Source organism: Ambystoma mexicanum, chromosome 5p (genome assembly GCF_040938575.1).
Source record: "Ambystoma mexicanum isolate Mex_15411 chromosome 5p, UKY_AmexF1_1, whole genome shotgun sequence".
Classification (NCBI taxonomy): Eukaryota; Metazoa; Chordata; class Amphibia; order Caudata; family Ambystomatidae; genus Ambystoma; species Ambystoma mexicanum.
In genome coordinates, this window is record NC_090930.1 from 282186501 (window position 1) to 282212258 (window position 25758).

General features: G+C 48.1%; 1 protein-coding gene across 2 annotated transcripts in view; it reads left to right on the forward strand.

The window, feature by feature from the left end:
• The window catches only part of LOC138480915 (acrosomal protein KIAA1210-like), a 1033315-nt gene that overhangs the window by 180055 nt on the left and 827502 nt on the right, over window positions 1–25758 (forward strand). The gene's annotated exons all lie outside the window — the stretch shown is intronic.

A 25758-nucleotide genomic window follows, 5' to 3' on the forward strand; every position in this document is an offset into this window, starting at 1 on the left:
GGCTCCCCGTTAACCGCTTATCTTGCCCCTTTGGACTGCGTGGACACCTCGCCGACTGCGGCCGGGATATATTTCTCAAGGCGGCTCCCCGCGGCCTATCTCCGGTTGCGCTGTCCGGTTATTTTGCAATTCCCGTGAGGGTCCTGCATCCTTCCCGTTCTGACCACGAAGGAGGCAGCTTCTGGCCGGGCTGACGTCAGCAGTGCCTCCAACTTGTTAGGGGGGAGGGGGGCAGGCAGACTGAGCCGTGCTGGGAACCTACGGTGTGAACTTGTGGAAGACCTAACTCCTTCCCTTAGCCCAATCAAGAATGCCAGGTCCACACAAGAGGCAAGGTTCCTCTGAGGTTTATTATAGCCAGTAAACCGCAGGGATCACATGCGTGAAGGAAAGTTCATGCATCTCTCGGAGAACTCTGGCTCGCAGGCCAGTTTTGATGACTTGTAAACAGATCGTAAACTTTCCTCTGCTTGGGCATACTGCTCTGGGGTACACGTGAGATATATGCACCCTCCATCTCCTGCTAGGTCAACCCAGTGTTCATCATAGTTCTCGTAGTCTATCGGTGATTGTGTCTGGGGGTTGAAGGCACTGCTCTATACTAACCATACAAGGCATGTCTCGGGTCATCCGTTTGTACCTGGCTGTCTTTTGTACTGCAAGGTGCACATGTACTCCAATTGAAACAATCATTGTTGCACTCCTAGGCATTGCTTTGGCAAAGAATGAAGGCCCCATCTGGCATATGCAGAAGATCCCCAACACGAACACCATCACTGGTACCAGTATTTTGACGATCGCCCCCATCCATGATGGTGCCCAGGAGAAAAGATCATCATACCACTCATATTTTTGGATGCTGGCCTCTGTCTACATGTGGGTGCCAAGAGTGTTCAGGACCTCTATTATTTGTATAAGAGACCCATTGGCTGTGTCGTTTGGGGGATTTGTATGTATGTACAACATGAATACCTAATTTTGTTTACAAACGCCTCCTTCTATTGCTGCAAGTCCAATACTTGGCGATTCTGCAATGTCATTAACCTGATTGCTCGCATCTCTGCCTTTCATCGCATTCAATCCTTGTTCAGTGTCATTTGCCACCTGTATTACTTCACAGTGGACTATTTCAAGCCACTTGGCATTGGCAGCAGCTTGTACTCCTGGCACTAATAACGATGCAAACAAGTATCTTCTTTTCTGTACACTCTGTATTGGCCTGGTATTTCTTTGAGCAACTGTGATGAGTCTTGAGACAGGTAATTGGATCGCCAGTTTCGGCACAATGTTTCCTTTTTATTCTCTGGCAGGATACGGAATATGGGGGACGGTGGCGGAATCGTCTGACACTGGTATTGGTGTTTGGGCAGACAAGTTGCTGGGCCCCACTATTTGGTGCTCTTCAGGGACCACATGCAGAGCGGCTTGTAAGGAGGCCGGTGAGCCAGGTTTTTCACACTGCTGCCTCCACTTCAACCTACACCTGCATGTAAACACGTATTTCTATGCTCTGGGCCTGGGCCCGGGACTACTGCCCTGGCTACAGCGCGGCGCTAGGCCTCGATTTAAAAATGGCTGTTTCCAAGATTGCATTTCACTTTCGGCACAATCTGTAAACAATCATATAAAATAAGCTACCCATAATACAGCTTCTGTCAACACCCCCTCCCTCTCCAGCCTCCCCCAGCACATACAACATAGTCTTATGCCTCCTCTTCATCCGGAACCTCTTGAGGGGGAAGGGGGGGCCTGGGATGATCACCCCCACTCCCCAAACGTCCTCTGCATTTTTATCCTTCTCTCATTTGCGGGTATAGCAATGTATGGCTATGTGGAGGAGACCTAAACCTTTATTTTTTTTAATTTTTTTTATTAACTTGATTTAATCACCTTATCAGTTTTTACAAGGATGAAGCGAAAGAAAATGATCAAAGGGACCAGTATTTGAAGGTGAAGATGTAGCAGGAGGTATTAAAAAGGTAGTCTTGAGTAGGGTTGGATTAGGTTAAAACAAGTTGGCTTGCTTCATCTAGTGGAATTGTCTTTTTCACCCAAATCATGTCACCCTCGTCCGGGGTTATTGAGGCTTCAAGTTGAGTGTGGCTTTTGTCCTTAACTGAGGAGAAGATCAGTTGTAAAAGTTTCACTGTGATAGTCAACCAAGAATTTTTCCCACCGCCTAACAATATATCTTTCTCCCTTATCTTGTCCTTTATTTTTGTTTGTCGTTTTTCTATCCTCTTCCTTAACTTTGCGTCTGTATCTTCTTGACGCCCACCATCTTGATTACCCAACTCTCTTTGGCCCTTCCACAAACCAAGTCAAAAAGACTCTCCACTCTTTAAGGTTTGATTTTCCTCCCTTGATCCTCTTAAAGTACAATGCAAGTAAAAAGGTTTAATCTGGTAAAGGGTGCAATCTATTGGGAATTGAGGTTGTCGAGTCCCTCTTTGTCATGGTGCTCCATGTTTGTTAGCATTTGCTCATTTCTGGTCGATAATTGATGTACATAAAGTTTGCTACTCTGCCCTGTTATGGAGCAATAGGCTCCTTTGACACTGACTGCTCTACATTTTCTGTTTCAAAGAACTCTCCTTTCACATCTTTGCATATTCTAAAATAACTCCCCCATTTACAATTTGTAATCTAATTATCAGCCTTAATTTTCACAGAAACGCTCCTTTTCTTATATTTTAAGGCAAATGAAATAGTACGCCCTAATCAGCCTTTCTTCTTTTCTTTTGCTCCCCCCCCAGTTTCTATCTGTTTCACTATTTGCCCAATGGCTAAAATCGTATTGTTTTGTGTTTTGGGTTTTCTTTTTCCTCTTGATTTATTTTGTCTCCTCCCATTTATAAAGTTTAAGCCAATTCGTCATACCCTTCCTGTGTCCACCCGTGCTGCCTTTTTAATTAGATAATGGAGTCAGTAACACAACCCAAGAAACTCCAACTTTCACAGGCAGCCTGCCTTCAAAACCCCTTGTCTAGGTTTCACTTAGGCCTCTTACCTATCCTGTGTTCACACGTCCCCTCTTTCCATTGCCTTTTACAGCTCATAATGGCAAAACCGAGGCTTGATGGCACCAAATTGTAGAAGCCCAAAGTCATCACCAAATCCAATAAGTAACCTCAGAACAAACGGGGGAGCAAAGTTGGCAGATATATTTTCATATGTGCAGAAATGAACTGGGAAACTGGCATAGGATTTTTGTGCCAACATTTTGGCCCCCAAACACAGATCTTGGGTTTTAGGCAGGCAGCTAGGCGTACGTGTTTTGCATAGAGACTAACGATAGAGACTAACGTCATGCCCACATGGCTTCATGAGCTTTCATGTGCATGACCGCCAATAAAATGTCACGAAGCCTCTTCCCTGAAATACGACTGTTTTTACGACTTCAACAGTGATGGCTGCGGTTTTGCCCTGTTAATGGCTTTTGTACATTAGCGGCTCATAGAGCGGACCACTTAAGAGACCTCATCCGGCGTTATGGGCAGGAGGGAGGAGAGCGAGGGGGTGGAAGGAGAGGAGCCAAGGCAAGCAGGCGGGCAGGGATGGGAGTGGAGATGGGAGTGGAGGCAAGTGAGTACATGATGTCCAAGGTTTTGGATGTGAAATGGGAAGCCAAAGCATAGCACAGAGCCTGGGAAGGGAGGATAGAGGTGGAGACTGCTACTGGTTTGGCGTGTTTTTTGCAGATTTGGAAACGTATGGCTGTGTTAGTGGCTCCAGAGAAGCGTGCTTGGATTGGGCCCGGTTCTTGGAGCGGATAGAGAAGCGATATTCTCCAGCATTGGATCTTTCATGGATTCACATGCTTAGAATATTCCCCGTCGACAGACTGGTAACCCTCGGTAAGCTTATAAAGCCGTTTCCCATAGGAAAACGTTCAACACTTTTGTGTCCTATCTATGTCGTTTTGGGCCGCGCACGCACGCCCCACTAGGACGTAGCGGTATAAATGCCCCGCCCCCGCGGCTCCCTTCAGATTTCAACCGTCTCCAAAGTAGTGGGAGCACCTCGTGTAGTCTACTATTTGGTTAGGTTGTGCTGTTGCAGTTTTTCTGCTGATGTCGGGAAAAGCACTGTAAAGCCTGTGCGCTACGTGCGGGTTGAAGGTGTATGAGGGGGACGGACATATGGACTTCATATACTGTCTACACCCTCATCATTTGGCAGACAAGTGCGACATATGTAAGGGCTTCTCCCAGAAGACTCTTAAAGATCGGAGTCGAAGACTTGTGGCATGGTTGAACGACGGAGTGGGGGCATACCCACCTTCGGAGGTGGGCTCCACGCGCAGCGCAGCCTCAGTGTCAAAATCTTCAGGGGCCACGCGCCGCTCAAAGTCGTCGGAACCTCCGGTGAAGAAATCGCAACAGGCGGAGAGAGAATCATCGGAAGGCCATTCCAAGGACTCTTCTTCGAAGAAGGCCTCTTCATCCTCATCTTCAGCGAGGAAAGACAAAAAAAGAAAAATCTAAATCCTCCTCTGGCGATCGTCATAGATCGGCCTCCAGTCGAGATGCAGACAAACGCAGGTCGAGTTCGGAAAAGGTGGGAACGCTGCATAAGCTTGCATGACCACCACCGTAGTCGACGGTAGGGCAGTCGTCCATTACTTCTCTGCCGCTGATGCAGTTCCTGGACCGCAGACGACGACGACGTCGATGACGGAGCCGACTATTGCTTCGTCGACGGAGATCCCGCAAGAGGCCTGGCGTCCAGAGGTATACGACCCAATTTTGCCGGAGACACTTCTGCAGTAAGAGGCCTTGTCGGTGTCCTCGGGAGACGAGGATGTGAGAATAGCTGGCCCTGCAGACCTGGGATTACAAGTTACCAGGCCTCTCTCCGGGAGCATTCCGGGTTCTACCTCTCTGCTCAATCCACAGTCACTTTTGTCATTGGAAGTCTTATCCACGTTGCAAACGTTGCTGAAAACACTGGATGACAGGCTACCTCGAAGAACTCCGGCCAGGTCGGTCATCGACGACCCGGGCCCGTCTCGTCGACCACCGCCTCCAACCCCCGCGGCAGTGCCGCCTGATGCAAACCTCTCGGCCCCTCGCCGCCAGGAAGGAGAACTGATGGATTCGGACTCGGACAGCAGAGCCTCGTCAGTTGTCTCCCTTTCCCCCTCCAGGGATCCAACCTGGGAGTCCGAAGCAGAATTGGAAACCCCGAGGAGCCCGGCTCAGCCGTCTTCCCCCAGACGATATTGGGTAATTTCACACCATGATGGCCAGGGCTTGTACAGAATTCGGGCTGGCCCAGGAAGAAGAGAAAAAGGACTGTTTTCTTTTCAACCACATGGGGAAAAGGAGAAGGTCGGTGTTTTCAGTACCCATCCTGGATCATGTGTGGAAGGAAGGACTGCAGACCATGCGCCACCCTTTCTCGGAACCAGCGATAAAGGGTCGTCTAGAGAAACAATTGAAGGCCCCGGACTCTACTCCCAAGTGCCTTTCCTCCCAACCAACTCCTGACTCAGTGGTATCGGTGGCGGCGGCGGCGAGGAAGGCGAGGGCCCAGCACAAGTGCACGACCCCCCCCCGGAAACTGATGCCAGACGACAGGATGCTTTCGGCAAAAAAAGTGCTGTCGGTAGGTGCTACCATAGTGAAAGCGGCCAATTCTCTAGCCATAGTTGCCAGATACGACAGGGAGATGTGGCACCGGCTGGCTCCTATACTGGAACACTTTCCGGATGAACATCGCAAAGCGGCTATGTTGCTGGTCAGGGAAGGTGAAGAGGCTTCCAATCATGCCATAAACATCGCAGTGGACCTCGCGGAGTCGGGGTTTAAGCAAGTGAATAACGGTGTGGTTCTCCGACGGCAGGCATGGCTAAAATGCACCAACTTCCGACCCGAGGTGCAGTACAAGATACTGGATATGCCTATTGAAGGAGACCTCCTCTTCGGCAAGAAGGTGGACGAAGCCCTGAAGGGCATGAAAGAGGACTCGGACACGGCACGTTCCTTGGGTGCCCTCCAGAGTGGTCGGAGTTTCTGGTCTTTTCGTCCCTTCAGGGGAGCATCGGGAAATTCCAGATTCTCAGCATCGAGGGACAGATCCTTCAGTAGGCAAGCATACCCCTCCCAGGGATACAGACGAGCTTCGCAAGCGGCTAAACGTCGCCGCGACTACCAGGCCCCCAAGAAGAGAGCAGGTTACTCGTCGACGAGGGATAAGCAGACCAAGGACCAGCAATGACGGGCATCGGAACGTTCTGGGGGGCAGAGTATCATGTTACATCAACGAATGGGAGCAAATAACAACGGATCAATGGGTGTTGGACACTGTAAAATACGGACATTCCCTGCAATTTAAAAGCAACCCTCCGCACATTCCACCGGCGTTTGTAGCTCAATCCCATCTGAGCGTGTTGCAGCAGGAAGTAGCACTTATGCACAAAAAGGTGCTATAGAATTGGTTCCGTCGTCACAAAGGGGCCAAGGGGTTTATTCCCGATACTTTGTGGTGAAAAAACCAAACGGAAAGTGGCGTCCCATCCTAGACCTGCGCGAGCTAAACAAATCGTTGAAAGCATAAAGTTCAAGATGCTCACGCTCCAAGAAGTGATCCGGTCAGTTCAAGAAGGAGATTGTCTGGAGTCTCTGGACCTGCAGGACGTGTACTTCCACATACCGATGTGTCGGCGACACAAGAAGTTCCTAAGGTTTGTGGTAGGGCGGACTCACTACCAGTTCACAGTACTTCCCTTTGCACTGAAATCTTCTCCCAGACCGTTAACCAAATGTTTGGCCCCGGTGGCAGCCTGGCTGAGAAGGCAAGGCCATCATGTATACCCGTATCTCGACGACTGGTTGGTGAGGCGGTCCTCCCCTATGTCGACGCATAGGAGTCTGCAGGCCACCATGAGCCTCTTACAACGGCTGGGGTTTACGATAAACTCGTTAACACCGTCAAGAAGCTTGATGTTCCTGGGGGCACAGTTCGAGACCCAGTCAGGGTTAGTGAGACCATCCCTCGACAGGATCACCAAACTCAGTCGATTGGCAGGTCAGTTGAAAATCAATACTAGACTGTCAGTGAGAAAATACACATCGATCCTGGGCACTATGGCATCCTGCATTCCTCTGGTGGGCAACTGCCGCCTGTTCATGAGGCCAGTGCAACAGTTTCTGACGGACCGATGGACGCAGGCTCAAGGCCTCTGGTCAGACAAGCTGACTGTCGATGACCACAAGCTCCTGTTAGCTCTTCAGTGGTGAAAAAGCGTCCAGAATCTATCCAAAGGAGTATCCCTACAGGAGCCGGAGTTTCGCTTAACCGTAGTGACGGACGCATCCCTAACTGGCTGGGGGACACACATGGGCACTCTGCAAACACAAGGCCGTTGGTCTCAGAGGGAATCTTTCCTGCACATCAACGTTCTGGAACTGAGAGCAGTGCGCTGGGCCCTGAGGGCGTTCCTGCCTCACATCAGACGGTCCACAGTGAGAGTTTTGATGGACAACCACGCAGCGATGTTTTACTTGCGGAAGCAAGGCGGCACACGATCCAGAACCCTTTCCATCGAGGCTCAGAAGGTGTGGCACTGGGCTCTGAAACACGATATATCCATCGTAGCTCATCACCTTCCAGGAGTAAGGAACGAACAGGCGGACTCGCTCAGCAGAAATATGGACCAGATTCACGAGTGGGAAATAGACACCGGTCAATTGTCGAAGGTCTTCGAGAAATGGGGGCGGCCTCCGCTGGATCTCTTCGCCACGAAGAGGAACAAGAAGTGCGAGATGTATGCCAGCAGGTGGCCACAGGAAGGTTCGCTGGGAGAAGCGTTCTCCTTCCCGTGGACGGACAAGTTCCTCTACGCCTTCCCTCCGTTTCCTCTGATACAGAGAACTCTGCATGGATACGCAGGTACAGGTGCCGAGTCATCCTGGTGGCACCGTGTTGGCCGAGGCAGCTGTGGTTTTCCGACCTGCTTCACCTGTCAGCGGATCATCCGATAACGTTCCCGAAGGTTCCCAACCTCCTGTCCCGGGACGAGGGAACAGTGTGGCATCACAATCCAGGCAGTCTCAATCTCACAGCTTGGCTCCTGACTTTTCAGAATTTGGTGCCTTGAACATTCCCTCGGACTGTCGGAAGATCTTACAAGCTGCGCGCGCCCCTTCCACCAACAAGTCCTACAGGTGTAAGTGGAGAAGATTCTGTGCGTGGTGTCAAGGACAGACGGGAGTGCAACCTCTGAGGGGTACTCTGGAACAACTTCTTCCGTATCTACTACACCTAGCAAAAAGCGGATTGTCTTTTTCATCACTAAAGGTTCACCTGGCGGCCATCTCTAGGTTCACAGACAGGTTAGTGAAACACTTCATGAGAGGTTTGTTCCGGACATTCCCTCTGGTTAAACGTTTTCCACCAACGTGGAGCCTGAATATAGTGCTAGCAGGGTTAATGAAACCACCCTTTGAGCCAATGGCCACATCGTCGATGAAGTTTTTGTCATGGAAAGTGGCTTTTCTAATAGCTATAACATCAGCTAGACGGATCTCGGAGTTGCAAGAGTTGGTCATAGACCCTCCGTACCTCAGATTTTTCAAGGACAAAGTGATTCTGTCAACAAGTCCTCGTTTTATCCCAAAAGTTCCTACAACTTATCATAAGCACTCATCCATTGTCCTGGCCACCTTCTTCGTGACCCCTTCATCGGCTGCGGAAAAAGGTCCTACATACCTTGGACGTCAAGAGAGCTCTAAAATTTTACCTTCATCGAACTCAACAACTTCGATCTACGCAGCAACTCTTTGTTGCATATGGCCCTTCGGCAAAAGGGAAGGCAATTTCAAAACAGGGACTGGCCCGATGGGTCTCGTCGACGATTGCCTTCTGTCATTCAAAAGTGGGAAAACCGCTACAAGGACGTCCGAGAGCTCATTCAACCAGGGCGACTTCGTCGGCGTTGTGGGCAGGGGTACCACTGACAGACATTTGCCAGGCGGCAGCATGGTCAGTGCCTCACACATTCACCCGCCACTACTGCCTCGAACGACAGCATGCGGACGAAATACAAATGGGAAGAGCAGTCTTGCGACATCTATTTCAATAAGGTAATAATTTCAAGAGGGGTCTATGCTGATTTGGACATATATATGTATGAATATATATGTAGATATAAATGTATGTTTATGTATACTGTTATAGCTTTATATGGATATTGCTCTGTGCAATTACTGTGGCACGCTTTAAATTTGAATCTTATGTAAACGTGATTCGCTATATGCAGGATTGGGTGGGTGCCGGATTGCATTCACACCTCCTCCTTTTTTCAGGATCACTGCTGTGCATTCTATTCTAAGCATGTTAATCCATGAAAGATCCAATGCTGGAGAAGGGAATAGTGTCTTACCTGTAACTCCATTTCTCCAGCATTGGTATCTTTCATGGATTCATATGCGCCTGCCGGCCTCCCCTAAATGCAATCGTCTTGTAGTTCTTGGTTTCACCCCATTCTACTTTGGAGGGGTCGAAATCTGAGCCGCGGGGGCGGGGCATTTATACCGCTACTTCCTAGTGGGGCGTGCGTGCGCGGCCCAAAACGACGTAGATAGGACACAAAAGTGTCGAACGTTTTCCTATGGGAAACGGCTTTATAAGCTTACCGAGGGTTCCCAGTCTGTCGACGGGGAATATTCTAAGCATGTGAATCCATGAAAGATACCAATGCTGGAGAAATGGAGTTACAGGTAAGCAACTATTCCCTTGTCTAAGGCGCAATCGGCAGGCCAGTTTGTCAGGGTAAACCCAAGGTCTGGCACTTTTCAGCAACTCTGCACATGCGTTTCAGAGATGCCAGATCGGAGTCGTACCAGCTGTTGTTCTTGGAGGCAGGTTTTAGGCGGATAACTGGGGCAAGGATGTCAAGGGTGTTAGAGATGGAGAGGTGCAGTTTAGCAAGGACCGAGTCAGAGGGAGAGTCCGAGGTGGGGGTGAGAATTGACTTCTGGCAGTAGTAGCATATGCAGTGCTGCAGTGGCCCTGCTCGCCGCCTCATCAGCCATCCGCTGGAGGGTCACCTTTCGCTCCTACACATGCTGCTCGTCGTTCTCCTGCAGCACCACCATCCGTGCCACATCCTGTCCCCTACCCATCTTGCACCTCTATGGCTACGACTACATTACCAGCTGCTCCTGGATTACCTCCTCCTCCACATCAAGTCAAGGTTAAAGGTACTCTTCCACCTTCTGAAGTTACTCCTTGAGTGACTCTGCCTCTACCACAACCTCCTGCTGATTGGTAGCCAATCTGCCCTTTGTCCTCGTCCACCATCTCCCGATTCCTCACCCACCATTTCCCTCCCCATACATTGTCTCCCCTCCCTTGCTCACCATCTTCCCATCTTAACCCGCTCTCCTTCCCTCACCATCTTCAACCACTGTTTCTTCCCTTTTAAGCCAGTCTCCCTGCTTACTTTTCGTCTCATCCTCCAATTGACCCTCCTCATGCTCCCTTTCCCTCATATAATCAGTCAAAGAAGAGTAGTCCAGCTCCTCCTCTTCTCCATCCGACCCTCCTTTCAAATAAAAAGACATGTTGCCCAAGGTCCCGATGTGCAAAGCACAAATTTGCCTAATGTTTTGTGTTTTGCACATTGACACTTCGGCACAGGAGACCAAGGGATTCTCGCAACACTTGTGTGGTGGAAAGGCTTCTCGCAACAAACCGTAGGAAAGGTGACTTAACACAGCACTGAAAGACTTCAAGACTTCTCGTGTTCATGCATAAACGTTTCTTTGCAAACAAAACAAAGATGTTAGGAACGTTTTTTCGTTTTTTTCAAATTATGGGCGTGGCACAAAGGAAACAGGAAAAAAGTGCAAAAGGAACTTAAAAAAAAAAGCGTTTAAAATGGAATAAGGCCAAAAGGGAAGATTGGAGATGTAGTTTAAAGAACACAAGCAGGGGGATAAAACTGATATATGATATGGCATTTATAACGCGCCTATACACAAGTGTTTCAAGGCGCGACGAGGCGGGGGGGTGGAACAAGGGGAGACAGACAACAATCCTACTAGGCCAGGTGTCATTCAGATCGTGCAAGGGGGAAGGGAGACGGGTAAGTGCAGTACAGGGTTAGTAGAACAACAAGATAAATACTAAGGGCCAGCTGGTGGCAAGTGCAGACAAGTGCTGGGAAGGGGGGGCTGTAGGTATACAGAGACAGTCCCGCAGTGCAGGGGTTGCCAGGGAGGCAGTGCAGGGGAGAGTGGCTGGGCTAAGGGCAGAGATCGGTGAGTGGCCCAGTTGCAGTTTCAGTAATTTTAGCAGGGGAGAGGGGGGAGAGAAAGCGGAGGCAAAGAGGAAGGTTTTGAGGTGCTTCCGGAACCGGAGATGGTTCTCCTCAAGTTTCAGGGAGGCTGAAAGGCTGTTCCAGAGGGAGACCCCTGCTGAGGAGAGAGATCTGCCCCCAACTCGTTGCTTGGAGAAGCTGCTGACCCTGAGGGAGTTGGAGGCGGATGAGCGAAGAGCTCGAGAAGGAAGATATTTAGGAAGAGAGAGTTGAAGGTATTTTAGCCCAAGGCCCCAGAAGGCACTGTGAACAATGCAGCGGGTTTTGAACTTAAAACTGGGATTGTGAAACACCAAAAATCATGAACCACTACTAACTACACTAGAACACTACTAAACTCCTCCATGCACCAATTTGTGAGTCTGTCCTGGCTACTGCTAACTTGTCAGCCAAACAAAATCCGAAAAGGAAGCAATCTGGGCCTTTTTAATGGCCCTCCAACTATTTTCTAATGGCTTAGGCCTCTCAATGGCTAGTTTAACAACCCCCTTTAGTCTAAGGCAGAGTTCGAACCTTTGGCAATTCCTGTGGGTCAAACCCACCCAGAAAAGCTTGATTTTCGCACAGAGCACATTCTGGGAAGTTGGAGCACCCCTAATGGAAAGGAACCGAATCCTTGTTCTATTTGGTTGCCTCTGCTATTTAAATGCCTTTGGTAGTGCTGCCGGAGGTAGGGACTCCAGCAGCCATCCACCAGACGAATCTACAAGCCTTTGATAATTGGTTAAAGTCCGTTATTGCAGTCCACTGCTTACCACTTTATTTAATTTTGAAGTTTTATAATGCGCCAAATTGCAGTACAAACAGCTGCAAAGCAATTATTCCCTTTGATTTTAAGTTCATTTTCCTTCCTAGAAATCAACTATGCCTCCTTTTGATTTGCTTAATTCGAATAATGGGACCTTCAGAGCAGCAAATATTCATATGTTGATAGTTTGTTGACCCCTAATTCAAGAGTAACCAGATCTGCACTAGAATTCATAAGGGACTCCTTTTCATTAAGAATTCCCGAGCGGCCCGTTTAAGTTAGTGGTTGAATCTTGCTGATGCAGTAGATGAATGCTCTTCTCCATTGCTCCGTCTATTTCCTTCTGCTGACTGGGATAGCACCTTCTCGGAGACATTTATTTTTCCTTGACCCCGTTTCCTTTCCAGGTAATTTGACCAATGTTTTCGCACTGTTTGCCTTGACCATTTGTTAGTGTTGGTATGCAGCTTTGTAAACATGATGACTTGGTGAAGTATTGATGAAACTACAGGACTGCTGCTACATTCCAGAACGTGCTGCACACCACAAATATTGCATTTAAAGGAGACCACATCGCGTGTGTGACTCTAGAGCTGTATGCAGCTTCCCTATACGAATATTCAACCACCGCCCACAGTGTTGATAGTGAAGTATCTGTCATGGTGAATTGGTAATAAGGTTCTGTTTGAAAGTATTTTTTTATTTGGTCCGCCAAATGGGTAATTTGTCCATTCGTAATAGTCTGCTCTTCAGAATGCATTGTACATTAATTGTGAGAATAATGCAATATATTCAGGTGCTTAAAAAGAGCACCCATGTAGTCAACATTGCCCCAAATATACGGTCCTGATGCAGATGAGTTTGGTCATGATGGCAATGTCATGCGAAATATGAAAGGGATCAGGAGAAACTCGGTATCGGCAGTAGTGGGAAGCACAAGGTAGTGAGGTCACAAACATTGTACAGAGTGCCAAACAATAGAAAATCTTTAAATACAGGACTACCAATGAGTGGCTAAATATATTACACATAATAAGTACAAATTCATAACTTACAGGAGCTCAAAAATGCAATGGCTCAAAAACGATACAAATAAAGTGCAAAGAGAAAAACAATGGAATAAAATGCTAGCGTGACTCCAATTCTAACTAAAATAGAACTGGCTGTTTGATAACCAATTAATCATTCTCGTCTTAATTGTATAACATATCACACCCAATTTTAATGCTTGATATACGACTCATTTATACAGGGACACTTGCTAAATACGAAGGTCATAGCTCGACATGTTTTTGTTTGTTGACCCAATCAATGGTGAACTTTCCTCAGGCGCTGGTAAAGATTGTCACTCTTTGTTGTAGGGGCCCTCTATTGGTACCTTAGATGAGCTCTTGTACATTGGCAGAGCATATGTCTCGCACAACACTTTAAATTCCCACAGTCAAGGGGCGAGTGGCAGGGTTTGCTTAATAAGAACACCGGAATGCCTTCCAAGTAAAGATTCTAATGGTCATCTTGTATCTTTATCATCTGAACCCTGTTTGTCCGGACTTGCTCAGAAAAGTCTGCACCCTCCAGGTCCTTCCCGCTGGGCAGGGGGACACGCCAGGGATGCCCCCTGTCCCCGCTTCTGTTTGCCCTGGCTATGGAACCTCTGGCGTTATGGCTGCGCCAAACTGACACGTGGTTGGGGTTCTGTTGGCCGGGTGGAGGAGAGGATGGGCTCTCCTTATACGCCGATGATCTCCTAATATATCTGGGCGATCCAGCCCGATCTTGTCCGGGAGTCACAGAGATGCTGGCATGCTTTGGAAAGTTTAGTGGGTTGTTGGTCAACTGGGGAGGAAGTCAGTCTTCTTCCCAGTGAAGGGCGGAGACTATGCGGTGCCATCGGAAGGCCCTTTCGATAACTGGGTATCCAAATTTCGCAAGAAATTGCGACCTAGGTCTAACCTCCACCTGATCACAGAGAGATTCATGAGCAACGTCCGACACTGGGCGCTCCTCCCCATGACACTCCTGGGTAGAGCAGCGCTTTTCAAAATGTTGGCGTTCCCCCGATTTCTTTACATCCTGCAGAATGCCCTGCTCTTGATCGCAGATGCTGAATTTCGTAGAATAGACGATACCTTGCAGAGGTTATTGTGGGGCGGGGGACCCCCCATATTGCTCTCAATACCCTACAAAGGTCGGTATGGGAGGGGGGTAGTGGGCTCCAACGGCTCCAGACCTACTACTGGGCGAGTCAAATGACCATCATTAATGATCTATTTCATGGGGATGGTACATTGCCCCACATTGTGGCCGAAAGATTGGAACAACATAACATGACACAGAGGGAATGGCTTCACCAGCCCATCCCAATCCCCCAACCCCCCAACCCCCACAGACAATGGCAACACAAATGATTATGATATGGCGGAAGGCACATAGATATGTCGGATGGGAAGGGAGGGTGACTCGGATACAGCCCTTATGGAATAACGCACACCTAGCTGAACTGGGTAAGCTACCAAGGTGGCCAAGATGGGCAGAAGCACAAATTGCAACGGTGGGAGATGCTATAACTGAAGGCAATATTGCTACCTTCGAGATGCTAGAGAACAAATTTGGGCACCCGGATGAAGAGTACTTTTACTATTTACAGTTAACCCACGCACTTCGCAGACACTTGCCTGTGCTTGGGGATCTAGCCCAGGCCTGCCCCCTGGAGCGTAACCTCTGGATGGAACATATACCCACCAAGGTGACGTCCACACTGTACTCTGCAATCATGGCCTTCGCCGCCCCGGAGTTGGATAACCTGAAACTAAAATGGGAAACGGATGTCGGGAATATTGACCCAGAGGACTGGATACTAGCTTTAATGCACCCAACAGAGATTGTGATCAACTCCAGGCTCCGGTTAATACAATTAAAGATCTTGCATAGCATTTATTACCCTAGAGTTTCACTGTACAGATGGAACCTGCGCCCCAGACCGGAACTGCTTGAGGTGTAAAAGGGAGGAGGGCACCTTTTATACACATATAATGGGGATGCACCGAGAGTCAGTCCTTCTGGAAGCAACGTTGTAAGCGTTTATCTGAGGTTCTGGAGAAGGCAATACCAATGGATCCCAAACTCCTATTGTTGGGCATCCTGGGGGAAGACTGTTAACCGGTGGGAAAAACTATTTCTGTCCACAGCGATTGGCCTAATAAAATGCAATCTTGTGCAGCGCTGGGGCTCCCCAGAGGGCCCGACACTAACACAATGGGTTGCGGATGTTGACATGTGTGCAAATGTGTAATAGATTTACACCTCACAAGGCTGCCCAGTCAAAGCAGCGAAAATCTGGGGCAGGTGGGAGGAAGGAAACTGATTCAACGAGGTCGACTTGTAGCGGCCGCTGTGTGGGGCGTGCGGAATACTGTTTTATAATCTCTAATATGTATATTACCGTCTTAATGCTCTCTTTGAATGGGATACACGGTCCTGTGAAGGTGAATGTGTAATTGTATTTGTATTGTTTTGACGTTATAAAAAAATAAAAAGATTTATCTAAAAAAAAAAAAAAAAAAAAAATGGTGTGTATATGGGCCAGCCATGTGTTTGTTGGTCTGCTTGATCCTTCCCCCTCCACATCAAACTCCCCTTTCAAAGACCTTCACATTATGGTACATTTTGGTAGAACACACTTCATGGCCAATGTGTTGGGTAGCAGAGGACTGCTCAATTTGTATAAGGCTAACTGACTAGTGTTCTAAAGCCTTTCTCTTAACCGCCTCTATACAGGGGAGTGTTCGGGGTCTTGGATGGTGGGGAGAAGCAGGAGCAAGGAGGGTGCATGTTGGTTATCTCCTGCAGAAACTAACGTGAACAAAAAATCCCATTGAGAAGGGTAATAGCTGGTAGCATTATTATTATGATGCAGAACCACTTGAATCAGGGACAGATTCTTGAACATTTGTATTGGTGATACCGTTTCGGCATCATCAAAGCATTGTGTGTATTTTTTCACTAACCTTGAATAAAGTATTTAGTGGAAACGCGTTTTGGGGGCATCCTGCCGACATGGCAGTATACTGGAGCTTAATATATTGGTGTTCTTCGTGAAGTAATGTTGGAGGCTGTTGAAAACACCAGTAAGTTGTATGGCTACAAATATGGAGAATATGTATTGAAAACACCAGCTGCCTTTCTAGCCAGCTTCTGATTTCGATATTTGAAGAGATTAAGGACAAGTGGGGCAATCCAGTAAGTCTCTTGAGATTTTATCAGTTAAAGGGGCCCTCTATCAGGAGGGTAACATATCATGTCTGCAGGCTGGTTATGCGAACATGTGCCTGGAACCCAGCAGGGTTCTAAAACAGTCACAGCATGGACTGCAAGTCAATCGCCATACACAACCTCCTCCCTCCCCTCCCTTAGTAAACCAACCCATGGCAGTGGAGGATAGTTTGTGCATCGTGGTTGTAGCTGTACCTGTACCAGCTGATCTGCCTCTAGCCTGGTGGAAATCTGCTCAGCACCCGATGGTAGTGCCTTGCTCGGTCCCCTGCAACCAAATTGCTCTCATGTGGGAACACAATATTGTGAGTTGCAAGTGCTCCACGGCCGTAAGGACCATGCTTTTGGTGTACTGACAGTCTCCATTTCTGTAGCCAAGTTAGGAGCTTGGTAATCCCTTTTGTGACATTGGGCAAGTTGGTTTTGGCTCCAGTTGCTTCCATAGGCTAAGATCACCACTGTACCCAGTACCTTGTAATTGATTGACGAGGGACTACTGCCCCCCTCCTCCCCAAACCTGGGGTTTTTCACTCCGGCCCAGTCACCAGGTTCAAGGACCGTATTGCATACTGCTCTTTTCTGATCATACCAATGCTTGCATCTCGCCCTACATTCCTGCAGCTCTTAGAATTTCACACCTATCCACTTGTACAGGACCAGACACACTCAGCCATTCAGGGGCTAGCTCACAAATGGGCTTATAACCTTTGAGCACTGCAAATGATGGGGTAACCGTAGTGGAATGTGGGGGTGGTTTGGTGAGTCCAGATCATGTCCTTCACTAAGATTTGTGCATATAAATTTGAGGCTTTAGCTAGCTGGAGGGTGCCTTTCACTACTGTTAAACCTCCCTACGAGGCCATTTGGTCTTGCGCAGTATAGTGCAGCTGTTTCATAACAGACACCTACTCTCCTAAGGCAATTTGAGACCACATTTAAGCGGAATTGGACGCTTTTGTCCATTAAACACTTAGGGCATTTATAAAGCGCCTATACCTATCATATCGTATCAGTAATGTGTTGGGATAATCTTCTTTAAATACTTCATATATTCGGGGGAAGACGCCACTGACTTATTTGTCTGCTTTTACAATTGTGGCAAAATTGCACACACATTTAGACTAGAAAATGTAACGGCCCAAGATGGAAATCCTGGTCTCCGTACTCCGAGATGGGTCGTACTGAACTGCTTCAAGAAAATGTAACCTTGGTTTCACACCTAGAGCTGTGAAGGTGTGTGGCTTAAGTCCCACACTTCCTGCAGGAAAAAAACAGCTTTTGCACTTTTTGAGTCAATCCATTGTTATGTCATGTTTGCAAGTCTTATCTCAACACTTGATCATGACTCTCTCTCAGTGGTATTTGTTAATACAGGTATGCTGTCTTGGAAATAAACATCTTTGAAATGTCTGAAAAAAAAATCTCGATATTCTCTGGACAACCACAGCAGCGGAGACTAGGCCGAATTGCATTCTCCGGAATTTAAAAGCTCAAAGCGAGCGGTGAGGAGTGTCCATTTATCAGATGCTTCTGTCCACTCGATCTCAAGTCAAGCTTACCCGTCGGCCCACTGAATGAAGTCATCCAGTTCCCTAAAATTGTCCGGTGAATGACAATCCACTAGGATGTTTGATTAAAGCTGAATAATCAATCTAGGATGGCTCAGGGGCAACGGGCTTGCCTTGGAAACAAAACGGCGCGGAACAACACAGGTTCGATCGGGTCCGTGCTTAAAAACCTCAGGGTAATGAGCGCGTTATAAAAAGCCAATCATATTATAATCAATCTACTCTCTGTCCTGTTATTAGCAAGTACAATTTTAACCAATCCCTGCTGACTTTATCTGTTCGATATTACCATCATGCACCATGTCATATTGTAATCTTTACAATCTGTCCAAAAGACTAATTGGTATCTGGTGTACTGTAGCCTTTAGTGGTGAGGCTGGTGTAAACAATCCTGTTCATGGCATTCTTCAGTTCCCCCCAGACATTCAATGATTAAAATGGAGTTGGTAATTTCCATAGGTATTCTTTGTATCGCTTTCTTGGCCTCTCCCTCACTGAGACCATCTGCAGATGCAGGACAATGTAGGATTCTGCTTGAAGCTGCCACCCAAGTTAGTGCATACCTTCAGTTGATCATTAGATTACTCCCACAGTGGCCTCTTGCATGTATGTCATCAGTGATTGAAAACATGCATAATGGCAACATAGGCTCTGGTGTCGCCATGAAAATGGATCTGCAGTACACCTGCAGCGCTGCGTGAATATCCGCAATACACAATGAGTCCACAGGTCTCAGTTCTCTGTAGCTAATCACAGAATCATGCTCTAACATGTTTTGCTTGTCTACATCTCCCTCTTACACAGTGTCCACCAAAGCTATGCTGGTTATTTTGGATATCGTGTTTGCTTGTTCGCAAGCTTGAGCATAATGGTTCGATCCAAAGTGTTCATGGTTTGCCCAGTTCTGAACAACCCTTTGTCACAGACAATTGTATTCTGCTAGCACAGTAGAAACCTGGTGCACCGCCATTACATTTCATGTTTCCTTGTGCCTTGGCTATTTCCTTCTTTCTGTGTGGATAATCGGACTTTTAAGGCTTTGATCTGCTCGGTTGGTGACATTCTAGGACTCTGCTTCTCCTCCTTCATTATGCACTGCTTCAAGTTATGGACTTTTCGAAACCTTTCGTCGGGTTGATGGTCGTCGTAGCGTGGGTTCAACTACTGCCCATAGTCTTTCAGGGACTTGCTCATGGTTTGGGTGAACCATCAATTTGTCTCAGATACTCTCCTCTTGTCATTGTCCAATCTCCTTGGTGTAAAACATGGTTTTCCCCGTTGCTGCATTTACTTCATGCAAATGGTATTGCTCCATCCCTTTATCCTGTCGTATATTAAGTCACTCAAGGGCAATGCCCCCTTTGGTGCCAGCATTACTTGGGTAAACCTTTTACACCCTTTGGCCTAGGCAATGCATCCGGGTCCCTTTATTTCTTCTTGTGGAGTAATCCACTCCATCACGCCCTTTTTTAAAGGTATTTTTTTCAATCTCTGATTTCTTTCAACCTCTGCCAAGGAAATGCTGGTGTGCCAGGATGTTGTGGCATTCGACTGGTAAAGGGGAGAGGGCTGGGAGGGGTTCTAGAGGTTGCAGGGTTGTGAACTAGGCTACATCTGTCCTGATTGTAATACGGGTCAGTAATAGGCTTGTACACATTCCCCCTACATTGGATTGGAGCGGTCGTGCTGAGATGTATGAGTAACTATATGTGAAAATGCAAGTATGTTAAATGCACTAGAGCATTCCCACTGGAGTGTAAAGTTCCCCTATTCCTGCAGCAGAAGACGCATTTCTTGAGAGATCTCTGCTAAAACGATACATAGAGATAACGTATATTACCACAGGGAGTACTTAAGGCAGTGCAAGCGGGTTGCTTGTTTCACACAGCATTTCCTTGCTGGGGAGGAGTCTTGTTGCCTCTGAGAATAGGATCCTGCTGAGCAATGTCACAAACGTGTGTGCCATCAATCGGGGAACTGTAATTGGCTTGTGACATCACCATACCCTCTGCTTTGTGAGACTGTGATGACAGTCCAGTTTGTGCTTCTTGCAGCTTGAGGGGGCATGTTGGGGAAATTACTTCCTCCTCTTATTCGGCATGTATGCAAGGAGGTGGGCAGGTTCATTTAGTCATTTCATCTTGCTGGGAACATTTAGTGTCGCACAATACCTGAATCGACTTGGAGATCAGGTCCGATGGGACCTGCAGCGGGTCAGCATAGGATCTTACATGGCTTTGGATGACCATGGTGCTATGGCGATAACTGATGCTGTGGCTGTATTTGAGCAGGTTATTCAGCACCCCACCTGCTGTGGAAGGCTGACCCTTGATTTGCACTTATTGGAATCATGAAGTAATGTAGATACTTTCAATAGTTCTGCAATCTTAATGATTTACATCGTGTTTTCCTGGTAGATGACCCTGGGTGGAAGTCATGTGGTGCCTCTAACTCACATCAACACGGGTTGCAAATTGCTAGGATGCAGATTGCCTGCGCTAAGAGTTGGGAAACTAAACCCTCTCACCCACCCTTCCCCCAAATAATGAATTTGGAGGTTGGAATAACTATGCATTTATTTTAAAAAAAGGACCAGTGCTGATGCCAAATTGGTGAAACCACTTATGAGCTCAATTATACATTTATTTTAAAATTAAAATATGTTCCATGTTGACTGTTGCTGAACTCACTTTGTTTTGAGATTACAGCATATGTGTTTAGCGGTACCTGCTGCATGGTTGTGCTCACAGAAAACTGGCAGGTGGAGGCGCTCAGGTTACGTTATTAAAACCATTGGCTTGTACAAACGGGTCATTGCCTGTAGACCTCGTTTCATGGACATACTTATTGTGCCGGAAACTCTGGTAGTTGTTGCCCTCCCCTCTTGTTTTAGTGCAGGTAACAGAATGTTACATAGGCTGTAGAAAGAGATTGCTTATGTCCAATCAGAGTATAAAGGCCATGGGATAAAAAACCTAAGATTCACTATGATTCCACTGCTAGAGGGTCCACAATGACATTTTAAGAAAATATTTCGAAGGGATTGTGTCCTCCGACGTATTCCTCATCTTAGATATATCTCCTTCCAGCTCTGCTGGCCTCGGAAAATTTTTTCTCTAGAGGGCGCTGCGCGTCGACGTCCGAGTCGATGTCCCTCGACAGCCGCCGTATCGACGTTCGACGTCATCCTGCCTATAAAGGCCGCGCGCAGCGTCCGTTGCTCAGTTCCGTTTTTCCGCGCTTACTCGTTGCCTCGGAATACCGTTGCTCAGTTCTTAGTCAGATTAATCCTATTTACCTCGAGTTATTCGATCCGTACTCGATGGCTTCCTCGTCGGAACCTACAACTCCTCGATCCGGCTTCAAAAAATGTCGAGATTGTGGGAAAAAGATGTCGTTGACCGATCCTCACAGAATTTGTCTGTGGTGCTTGGGAGCTGAACACCATTGTTCGGAATGCGAGGACTGTATGTCCATGACAGCTAAGGCCCTGAAGGAGCGTAGGGGGAAGCTGGAGAAAGGTAAGACTTTTAAAGCTTCTTCTTCGTCGACGAAGTCGAGACATTCGTCTCCTCGTCACCATTCGCGCTCCAGGTCTCGGAGTGGGTCTCATCACTCGACCCCCTCGAAGACTGCCGAGAGCGATGCTCTGGTCGAAAGACCCGAAGGTCAAAAACGCCGCGAGTCGCAGTACCCAGCGAAAGAAACCTCTCGAGCGCGTTTCGAACCCTCGAGCAGGACTATGACCTCCAAACCTTCCTCGAAGGTTCCGTCGACGCCGTCGACTAAGGTCCCGTCGAGGTCGATGTCTTCGACGCCGTTGTCGAGGGGACCTTCGACACACGGGTTTGTCGACTCGACACCGGCATCGACGCCAAGAAAAGTCACGGTTACCACACATCCAGTGACTATCCCTAGGCCCTCGACGTCGATGGCTTCGATATTGTCGAGTAGAATTCCAATTCTATCGAGGTCCTCGAGGCCTCCACCTCTGTTTTCGACGCCACGCTCGAAGCCTTCGACGTCGGCGTCGACGACATCGACGCTTTCGAGGCCAATAATGACAAGTTCGGCACCCTCTGCCTTGGAAATGGGATTTACTCCCTTTATGAGTTCAGAACAATTGAGAACTATTTCCTCAATTTTAGAAGAGGGTGATTTGTCTGAACAAGACGCATTTGAGTTACAGGGACCTGTAACCCCAGTTAGAGAGGAATTTTCCTCTGAAGAGCGCAGATTAAAGGATCTTCATGATTCTTTACATGAGGCAAGTGGGTTAGACACTTCCCCTGAGGTGGAGTTTGCTAAACCAGACCCGGGGGAGCATGCTGAAACCCCCTACAGAGCCTTAATGGCCAGGATTACAGAGTTCATGGGGTGGTCTGCACCTTCACAATCTTTCCAACAAGATGACCTCACGGATATTCTTGACAAAGGCCCACAAGAGGATCCTGTGGTGCCCTTTCATAAAGCTCTTCAGAGAAAGATCATGACAAACTGGGAAATCCCAGATGTAATACCAGCAGTAAATAAAAAACTGTCTACAAAGTACAGGGTATCTTCCACAGACCCAGAGTTTTTGTCTAAACACCCATCCCCAGAAAGTCTGGTGGTACAAGCAGCATCCTCTACCGATGTCAAGACGGCTTATCCTACAGTCCCACAGGACGGGGACGATAAAAAATATGATGCTATGGCAAAGAAAGTCTTTTCAGCATGTAGCATGGCGTTAAAGTCTGTTAATGCTACTTGCACCCTTGCTAGGTTCAGCCATACACTTTGGGAGTGTGCTTCTACAGCGGCTGACTGCATCCCGGAGGGAGAAGAAAGGGATGCGTTCCTGAATATTATACAGGACGGTAAAGACGCTATGTGCGAATCCCTCCAGACGGGCATTGATTCGGCTGACAGTATCAGCAGAGCAATGGCGGCAAGTACATCAACCAGGAGATTCGCTTGGTTGAGAAAGTCGGGTTTTGCCCCAGATGTGCAAGCCAGGCTCTTGAACATGCCATTCGATGGCTCTTCTTTGTTCGGGAAAAAGGCGGATGACAGTTTAGAGAAACTGCAAACTTCAAAAGCTGCAGCAAAATCCCTAGGAGCTGCAATCCGTCAGACTCCTTTTCGTCCCACAGGAACCTCTGCGAGGGGCAAGTCCTTTCGCTTCTACTCCGCATTCGGAAGAGGTAGAGGACGACCGGCTCAAAGGGGGTCAAAGAAGAACTACCCGAGGTGGACGGGGTAGATATTCTAAAGCCGCAGCAACAGCAGGTGCCTCTTTACCATCGGCATCTGCATCAGCCGCCCCAAAACCACTCTGAGGACTCCCCTCACAGGACACCTGTAGGAGGCAGGTTGACTCAACATCTGACAGTATGGCAGGCTATCACGTCAGATGCTTGGGCATTGGAAACAGTCGCCCAAGGTTACTGCCTGCCTTTCCTACGTATACCTCAGAGTCATCCACCGGGGGATCAGCTCTCAGAAAGCTCCAGATCAGCTCCTCTTGCAGGAAATTTTGGACCTGCTAGAGAAAGGTGCCATAGAACCGGTACCTGTAGCGGAGAGGAACAAGGGCTGGTACTCCCCTTACTTTCTCATTCCGAAGAAAGACGGAGGACTGAGACCCATCTTGGACTTGCGAGAATTGAACAAATTCCTCAGAAAAGACAAATTCAAGATGGTCACTCTTTCTCAGATCCTCCAGGCCCTTCAGTTCCAGGACTGGTTGGTATCTCTGGACCTTCAGGACGCTTATTTCCATGTGCCTATCCATCTCAAACACAGGAAATACCTGAGGTTCGCAATTGGCAACTCTCACTATCAATTTCGAGTGCTGCCATTTTGGCTGACCTCCGCCCCGAGGGTTTTCACCAAGTTAATGTCGGTAGTGGCTGCAAGTCTAAGGAGGGAAGGGATTCATGTCTACCCCTACCTGGACGATTGGCTGATCAGGGCTGTTTCTCCGGAGCAAGCTCAGATCCAGCTAAATCACGTGTGCCACTTCCTTCACAGACTGGGCTTCTCCCTCAATTTAAAGAAGTCACAAATGATACCATCGCAGAGACTCCAGTTCATAGGAGCGATCCTGGATACTTCCCTGGGAAAAGCCTTGCCACCAGAGGTGAGGGCTCAAGATATTCTACAGATGGTTACCAAGTTCCAGCATGCCCAACGTCTCCCAGCCTTCGACTTTTTGAGGTTGCTAGGCCTCATGGCATCCTGCATTTTCCTTGTGCCAGAGGCTCGCCTGAGAATGAGATCCCTCCAGTGGGCACTGAGGACTCGGTGGTCACAATTCTCAGGGAGAATGACAGATCTTCTTCAGGTTCCCGGCAAGGTGGCTCGAGACCTTCAGTGGTGGGCCTGTCAGGAGAACATTCTGAAAGGAGAACAGTTTTGGCAACCCTGGCCGGAGATAACAGTAGTCACGGATGCCTCACTCACTGGGTGGGGAGCCCACGCCAACGACTTGACCATCAGCGGTCGTTGGTCTCCATCGGAGTCCAGACTACACATCAACCTGTTAGAGCTGAGAGCCATCAGACTTGCGCTGAAGGCTTTCCTGCCAGCTGTACAAGGGAAGAACGTCCTGATAATGACGGACAACACGGTGGCCATGCATTACCTCAACAAAAGAGGAGGCTTAGGATCACTACCCCTGTGCAGAGAGGCGATGCAGCTCTGGTTTTGGGCAATCCAAGAAGGAATCTCTCTATCGGCAGTCCACCTAGCCGGAGAGAAGAACTTGACAGCGGACGCTCTGACCAGGCAGAACACAGTCTCCCACGAGTGGGAGCTAGCTCAGGAAGTCCTTCAAGAGATCTTCGCCCTTTGGGGAACCCCTCAGGTAGATCTGTTCGCCACCAGCCTAAACAGGAAATGCGACCTGTTCTGCTCAAGGGAATTTCCTCCGAGAGGAGCTCTGGGAGACGCGTTCATAGTGGACTGGGAGTTTCCGCTTCTGTACGCGTTCCCACCGGTCCCTGTCATTCCTCAAATGATCAGGAGGTTGAGAAGATTCCGGCGAACCATGATCCTAATTGCCCCGGATTGGGCCAGGAGAACGTGGTACCCGGACCTTCTAGACTTGTCCATCTGCCCTCCAATTCGACTTCCACTCAGAGAGAACCTACTCTCACAGAAGGGAGGTCAGGTTCTCCATCCAGACATCAAAACCCTCAACCTTCACGCTTGGCTTCTGAAAGGCTGAGGTACAAGGATTGGGACCTCCCTGATGATGTTATGGAGGTGTTGCTTTCGGCAAGGAGGCCAGCAACAAAATCTTTATACCGCTGGAACAGATTTTGCAGCTGGTGTAGAGAACAGAATATCGACCCATTTTCATGTGGTACACCAATGGTTCTGTCCTTCCTACTATATTTGGCAAATTCAGGCCTTCAAGTTGGCACCATTAAGGGCTATCTCGCAGCGCTATCCATCTTTAAGCGTACTGCGGAAGAACCATCCTATTTCAAATTACCCTTGGTAATACAGTTTCTAAAGGGGTTAACCAATGTTTATCCCCCAAGACCATTCCAAGTTCCCCTATGGGATTTAAACTTAGTACTAACTTTCCTGATGGGTACACCTTTCGAACCTCTCCATTCTTGTTCGTTAAGATTCCTTACCCTTAAAACTGTTTTATTAATAGCACTTACATCTGCTAGAAGGGTGAGCGAATTACAAGCTCTTTCTTGTAAACCCCCTCATACAATCTTTCACAAAGACAAAGTTGTCCTGCAAGTGAAGCCTAATTTCCTCCCAAAGGTGGTTTCTGAATTCCATATCACTCAGAAGATTACCCTACCATCTTTCTATCCTCCTCCTCACCCGGGGAA